We start from the raw sequence: 7244 nt of genomic DNA, 5'->3' as shown, positions 1-7244 counted from the left end.
ACAAGTAAAAAATCCTAAGCAAATCAATGCCATGGAAGGGGTGAACATGATGGTAAACAAAAGAAGGACAAAGGGCCCACAAGTCCAAAATCGAGTGGAGAATTATGTGCAAGAGGATAGTGGTTTTGATCAAGATGATTCTTACAATGAACAAGAAGAGGAGGTGCAATATGGGAGCAACTTTCAAGGGAAAATAAACAACTTCCAAGGCCCAAACCAACAACAATGGCGACCTCAAAACAATCAAGGTAATTGAATTCTAACAACCAAGAAAATTGGAGTGGTGGCAACAGTCAAGGGAATTGGCATAACAACAACAATCAAGGAAATTGGAGTGGCAATAATCAAGGAAATTGTAGTGGAAATAATCAAGGAAATTGGGGGGGGGGGGTAACAATCAAGGCGGATAGAACAATAATCAAGGCAACCGGGGGTCGGATTTTCAAAGGCCCCCAATGTATCAACAACTGAACAACACGTCTCCTTATCTTTCCCACGGTCCAAGTTTTTCAAATAATGAGATGGGGAATATTAAGAATATGTTTAAGTAAATGATGGAAAAGAATGCCGATTCGGATGCCCAACTTGCCTCACATACCACATTAATCCGCAACTTAGAAGTTCAAATGGGGCAAATCTCTCAAGCTCTAAATTATCGTCCTAAAGGGCACTACCAAGTGACATGGTAGCAAACCCAAAGGGTGGAAACAACACGGGGCATGCCATGGCCATTACTATAAGAAGTGGAAGAGGTGGGAATGCACCCACCTCAATTCAAAGGAAATTTGTGGATGATGAGCAAGTTGTACAAGAAGAAGAGGTCCTGAACAATGTGGTACAATCAAATGATGAAGTTGGATTGATATTGATGATAGTGTGAAAGAGACTCAAGAGGAGGTGAACCCGTCTAGGGATCACATTATTGATATACCGGAGCCGGTAGTACAAAAGGCTAAGGCACCATTGCCTAAGCCTCCACCTCCATACCCTCAAAGACTTTCCAAGCAAAATGACGAGAATCAATTCAAGAAGTTCATTCAAATGATGAAGAGTCTCTTAATCAATGTTCCATTAGTTGAAGTTTTGGAATAAATGCCCGTCTATGCAAAGTTTATGAAGGATCTCGTGACAAAGAAGTGATCAATGAATTTTGAAACCATCAAAGGCACTCATCAAGTGAGTGCAATTGTGCATTCGATGGCTCCTAAGTTGGAGGATCCAGGTGCTTTCATGATCCCTTGTACAATTGAAAGTGCCGAGTTTGCAAAAGCTCTTTGTGATCTTGGGGTAAGTATCAATTTGATTCCTTATTCGGTATTCAAGACCTTGGGAATTGGGCAATTAATACCCACCTCTATGAGATTGCAAATGGCCGATTGTATTATGAAGATACCTTTGGGAGTGATTGAAGATGTCTTGGTTCGTGTTGATAAATTTATTCTTCCGGCAGATTTTGTCATTATAGATTGTGAAGTTGATTATGAGGTGCCGATTATTCTTGGAAGACCTTTACTTGCTACGGGGAAGGCTCTTTGTGATGTTGAAGCCGAAAAACTTACATTCTGGGTTGGTGATGAAAAAGTGGTCTTCCATGTGTGTAAGTCCATGCTGCAACCAAATAGCAATAAAGTGTGCTCTTTTGTGGACTTGGTGACAGATGTTATTGTTAATGAATCAAGTGCTATGATCAATGTTTGTGATATGTTGGAGGCCATCTTACTCAACTTTGATAATGACGAGATGGATGGATTCATGGAATTTGTGAACTCTTTGCAAGGAATGGGGTCGTACAACTATGCACCCCGAAAATTGTCTTGGATATTGAAAATAGGACAACTCCTCCTACAAAGCCTTTTATTTAAGAGCCTCCTACCTTGGAGTTGAAGCCATTGACTCCACATCTTCAGTATGAATTTATTGGTCCTTGTTCTACTTTACCGCTTATTCTTTCTTCTTGTTTGACTAACGTGCAGGTAGATTCCACTTTGGCGGTGCTACAAAAGAGGAAGAAGGCTATTGGGTGGACTTTGGTGGATATTCGGGGGGATAAGACCCGCATTTTGCATGCATAAGATCAACTTGGAGGAATGAGCCAAACCATCTATTGAACATCAAAGGAGACTGAATGAGGCTATGGAAGAAGTTTTCAAAAAGGAGATTATCAAGTGGTTGGATGCCGGGGTTGTATACCCCATCTCCGATAGTTCATGGACTTCTCTGGTTCAATATGTCCTCGAAGAAGGGGGGAATGACGGTGGTCACCAATGACAAGAATTAATTAATTCCTATGAGAACGGTGACCAGTTGGAGAGTGTGTATGGACTATCGCAAGCTCAATAAACTCGCAAAAAAGGATCACTTTCCACTTCCTTTCTTAAATTAAATGCTCGATAGATTGGTCGACCATGATTTATATTGCTTTCTTGATGGGTATTCGGGCTACAACCAGATTTTTATTGCTCCGTAGGATCAAGAGAAATCAACCTTTACATGTCCTTATGGTACTTTCGCCTTCAAGATGATGCCATTTGTTTTATGCAATGCACCGGCGACTTTTCAACGGTGTATGATGGTTATTTTCACGGACATGGTGAAGGACTACTTTGAAGTTTTCATGGATGACTTCTCGGTGGTTGGGGATTCTTTGATGATTGTCTTGCAAATTTGGATAAAGTATTGGCAAGATGTAAAGATACAAATTTGGTGCTCAATTGGGAGAAATGTCATTTCATGGTCGAGGAAGGCATTGTCCTTGGCCCAAAATCTCAAAGAATGGAATTGAAGTTGACAAGGAAAAGATTGAGGTAATTTCTAAACTTCCACCTCCAACTTCGGTAAAGGGTGTGCGTAGGTTCTTAGGCCGCGCAGGTTTCTACCGGCACTTCATCAAAGATTTCTCTAAGGTGGTGAATTCGTTGTACAAGCTTCTTGAGAAGGATGCTAAGTTCAACTTCAATTATTCTTGCATGAGAGCTTTTGAATTGTTGAAGTTCAAGTTGACAACTACTCCCATCATCACCGCTCCAAAGTGGAGCGTCCCTTTTGAACTTATGTGTGATGTAAGTGACGTAACAATTAGGGATATTTTGGGGCAACGTATCAACAAGATTTTTCATCCGGTCTACTACGTTAGTAAGACCATGAATAGTGCCCAATTTAACTACACCATTACAGAGAAAGAGCTCCTTGCCATTGTGTTTGCAATTGAGAAGTTCCGCCCATACTTGATGGGTGCAAAGGTCATTGTCCACACGGATCATGCAGCGCTTCGTTATCTTATGAGCAAGAAGTATTCCAAATATCGGTTGATGAGATGGGTGCTTTTGTTTCAAGAGTTTGATATTAACATCCAAGATAGAAAAGGGAGTGAAAACTAAGTGGCGGACCACTTGTCTCGTTTGGAGGAGGAGGGGAGGCAGCATGATGGCCTTGAAATCAATGACTCATTCCCCAATGAGAAACTCTTGGCTATTTCAATGAAAGAAGTGCTATGGTTCGCGGATCTAACAAATTTCCTTGTGTGTGGAATCATCCCGGATGAGTTCTCTTTAAACCAAAAGAAGAAGCTCAAATAGGATTGTCAAGAATATTATTGGGAAGAACCATACCTCTTCCGGATTTGTACGGATGGGGTGATTAGAATATGTGTATTGGAAGAAGTGCAAGGTGAAATTATTAAGGCTTGTCATTCTTTGCCATATGGTGGTCATCAAGATGGAGCAAGAATGGCAGCCAAAGTGTTGAGTTGCGGTTTCTATTGGCCCACTCTCTACAAGGATGCTAGTGAGCTAGTGAAAAGATATGATGAATGTCAACGGGCCAGTGGAATCTCAAAGAAAAATGAAATGCCTCTCACTACCATTTTGGAGATTGATATTTTTTATGTGTGGGGTATTGACTTGGTCGCGGTGGATTATGTGTCGCGGTGGGATATTTTTCCACACCTACATCTTGATCGAGGTGGATTATGTGTCCAAATGGGCTGAGTCTGTTGCTCTACCCAACAATGAGGCGAGAAGTGTGGTGGAATTCTTGAAGAAAAATATTTTCACAAGATTTGGTACTCCGCGGGGAATTATAAGTGATGAGGGGTCACATATTTGCAACAAGGCTTTCGACACTTTACTTAGCAAGTATGGTGTTAATCATAAAGTCACGACTCCCTATCATCCACAAGCTAGCGGTTAAGTGAAAGTTTTCAACCGGGAAATAAAGAGTATTTTGTCAAAAATAGTATATACTAATCGGGCAGACTGGGCCAAGAAGCTTGATGATGCACTATGGGCTTATCGGACGGCTTACAAAACACCAATCGGAATATCACCATACCGGTTAGTGTTCAAGAAAGCTTGTCACCTTCCGGTGGAACTTGAGCACAAGGCCATGTGGGCTCTAAAGAAATTGAATCTTTATTAGAATGTGGCCGCTAACTTGAGGGTTGCACATTTGAATGAATTGGATGAGTTCCGGTACCATGCTTATGCAAGTTCGTCCTTGTATAAAGACAAGATGAAATATCTTCATAACAAATATATTCGGAACAAAGAGTTCAAGGCGGGCGATCTTGTATTGTTGTTTAACTCAAGGTTGAGGATATTTCCCGAGAAGCTAAAGTCTGATGGAGTGGTCCTTTTGAAATTGTGGGTGTGACACCTTTTGGTGCATTGGACTTGAAGAACAAAAACAATGAAGTATTCTGAGTCAATGGTCACCGAGTGAAGCACTACTTGGGAAAAGTTGGAGATAGCCACGTCGTGGCGGTCATTCATTTCAATTAATAGTATTCTGCATCGTGCCGCGGTGTTAAATCAGGCACTTCTTGGGAGGCAACCCATGTTTTTTTCTTTTTCCTTTGGTAGTTAGGTGTTATTTTTGTTCTAACTTGACTTGAAGTGTGCTATAGGGCTGAGTGTGACTTACTGGAACTGTGGACAAAAATGTGGCTAAGTGTTGAAAGAAGTGCAGACCGTAGTTGATTTGTGTGGACCGCAAAATTTGGAATGTTGTAGCAAAAGAGCAATGCGGCCGCACAATTATCTTGCGGACGCACAAATGAGAAATGGAAAATACAAAATCTCTGAAGTTTGAGCCTATCAGAGAAGAGGTCGATGTGCGACCGCACACAAAATTGTGCGGATCCCAGATTAGATATTGAAGATAATGCCCCAGGTAACAGAGTGCGGACCGCACATGAAAATATGCGTCCGCACTCGACCTTCTTCCCCTTTCATAGACCATAGGTATAAATAGAGGGGCAGGTGCAAGGGTTATGGTTTTCACTCTTTGAGCACAAAATAGCACTCTCTTGAAAATTCTTGGTGAATCTATCTGTCCACACACACAACATCTTTGTTCAGTCACTCATCACACTCATTCATCTGGTTTGCTTTAATTTCTTGTTAATCTTTTTCTTTTAATTTGTATATTTTTAGTCAATTTTAGGCCATTTGTCAATAGAATTCAATTATGCATTCATGTGGGGGATAAATCTGTAATGGATTAACTAATACATGCTCTATGGGGACTGGGTAAATATATTTTCATGCCTCTATACTGTTACCATGTCAAAATATACACGAAATTACAAAACCTAGACAGAAAAAACTGGATTGTTCGTAGTTTTTGAATTCTGCGGCCGCACCTGAAATTGTGCGGTCCGTAGATTGTGATTTTAGGGGAACATAGAGAAAGAAGGGATCTACGACCGCAAGATAAAATGTACGGACCATAGATTTCCCATCGCGGTCGCAGAATAACCCTTTTACTGTCATCGGGGAGTCTACACTTTTTGACTCAAATGTGCGGCCGCATGTCTAATTGTGCGGACCGCAGAAAACAGGTTGCGGCCGCACATCATCCAATTCTCTATCATCAGAGAGTTGGCACTTTTTGGGATTCAGAGTTGCAGCCTCAAGTGAAATTGTGTAGACCGCACTTCACTTTCGCGGCGCGCAAGACAAAATTATTCGGTCCGCAAATCCAAATCTCTGGCCGCACGAAAATTGTGCGGATCGCAGATATGGTTTCCTACAAGCATGCTTTGACTGTGTAACTTCACTGTGTCTTTTGGTTTATATCTTACGTGTATGTCTCCTGGGTATGTTTGAACATTGAATTGCAACTAACAATCGCCTTTTCTTGATACAGATAATGGTTCGATCTAGGGGACGAGGTGACACATCTAAAATGAGGGGTGGACCTTCTCGGGGTTAAGGAAAGAGTGCCTTACATCTTGGACAACAAAATACAATTACAAATAAAGCTACAACCGGCAGAGGGAGAGGTGCATATCTCTCCGAGACGAGCTCATATGTCTCGTCAAGGGAAGCATAAGAGGGCAATTCAGCCTCTGTTCAGGAGCAGTCGACCGTACAGTCAAGGCTGCAAGGTAGATACCAACTCAGGGACGAGCCGTCCTCATCTCATAGCACTTCTGAGGACTCGGAGAGTGCTAGTCAGTCTTCTAAGCCATTGGCTACACCTGTTATTGAGGCACAAGATACACTAGTTCAGGATATCCCCGATGATAGCAGAGGGGGAGATTCTACAGCTGTCGGCCTTGAAAGGTCGAAGAAGAAAGAGGTTTGGGAGGACCGATTTGTCAGCTTGGATGCCTTCAGCAGCTTTCGTACATAGTGGCCAGTGAGGTCTCTAACTCCCGAGTGACAGTTTCAATTGAAAGATTTGGAGAGGTACAACCCGGCAGTGTTGAGACAGTTCAGGGAACAAAAGGGGTGGATGTGGTTCACTCAAAGTGTAGTGGACGCCAAAGAGTACCTGGTCCGGGAATTATATGAAAATATGTCTCACATAAAAAAGGGGGGAAACGTGACTAAAATACGTAACTTAAAAGTGAGATTTGATCAACATACACTCAACACGTACTTGGGCTTCGAAGATGTTGAGCCAAAGGTATATTTGGAGAATTATAAGATGGGAGATGCAACCCGACCTTGGTTGGCGGAGATTCTAGCACCACTAGGTCCACCACTACCATGGATTGCCGCTGGGGTTCCTATCCACCAGAGCACTCTAAGTTTTGAGGCGAAAGGGTGGCAAACCTTTGTCTGTAGTAGATTGGACTCGAGCCAAAATGAGACTTACCTTCTGATTCCTAAGGCAGTTCTGGTTGCTTCTATTATGGCCGAGTACCCTATCAATGTAGGGGTCGTGATGTCGGTCAACATTTGAGTGATTGCTTGACAAGATGACTCATCCTACCCGTATCCCAATACTATTACAGA

Source organism: Nicotiana tomentosiformis, chromosome 6 (genome assembly GCF_000390325.3).
Source record: "Nicotiana tomentosiformis chromosome 6, ASM39032v3, whole genome shotgun sequence".
In the NCBI taxonomy this organism is placed as follows: domain Eukaryota; kingdom Viridiplantae; phylum Streptophyta; class Magnoliopsida; order Solanales; family Solanaceae; genus Nicotiana; species Nicotiana tomentosiformis.
This window is presented reverse-complemented; position numbering follows the sequence as displayed.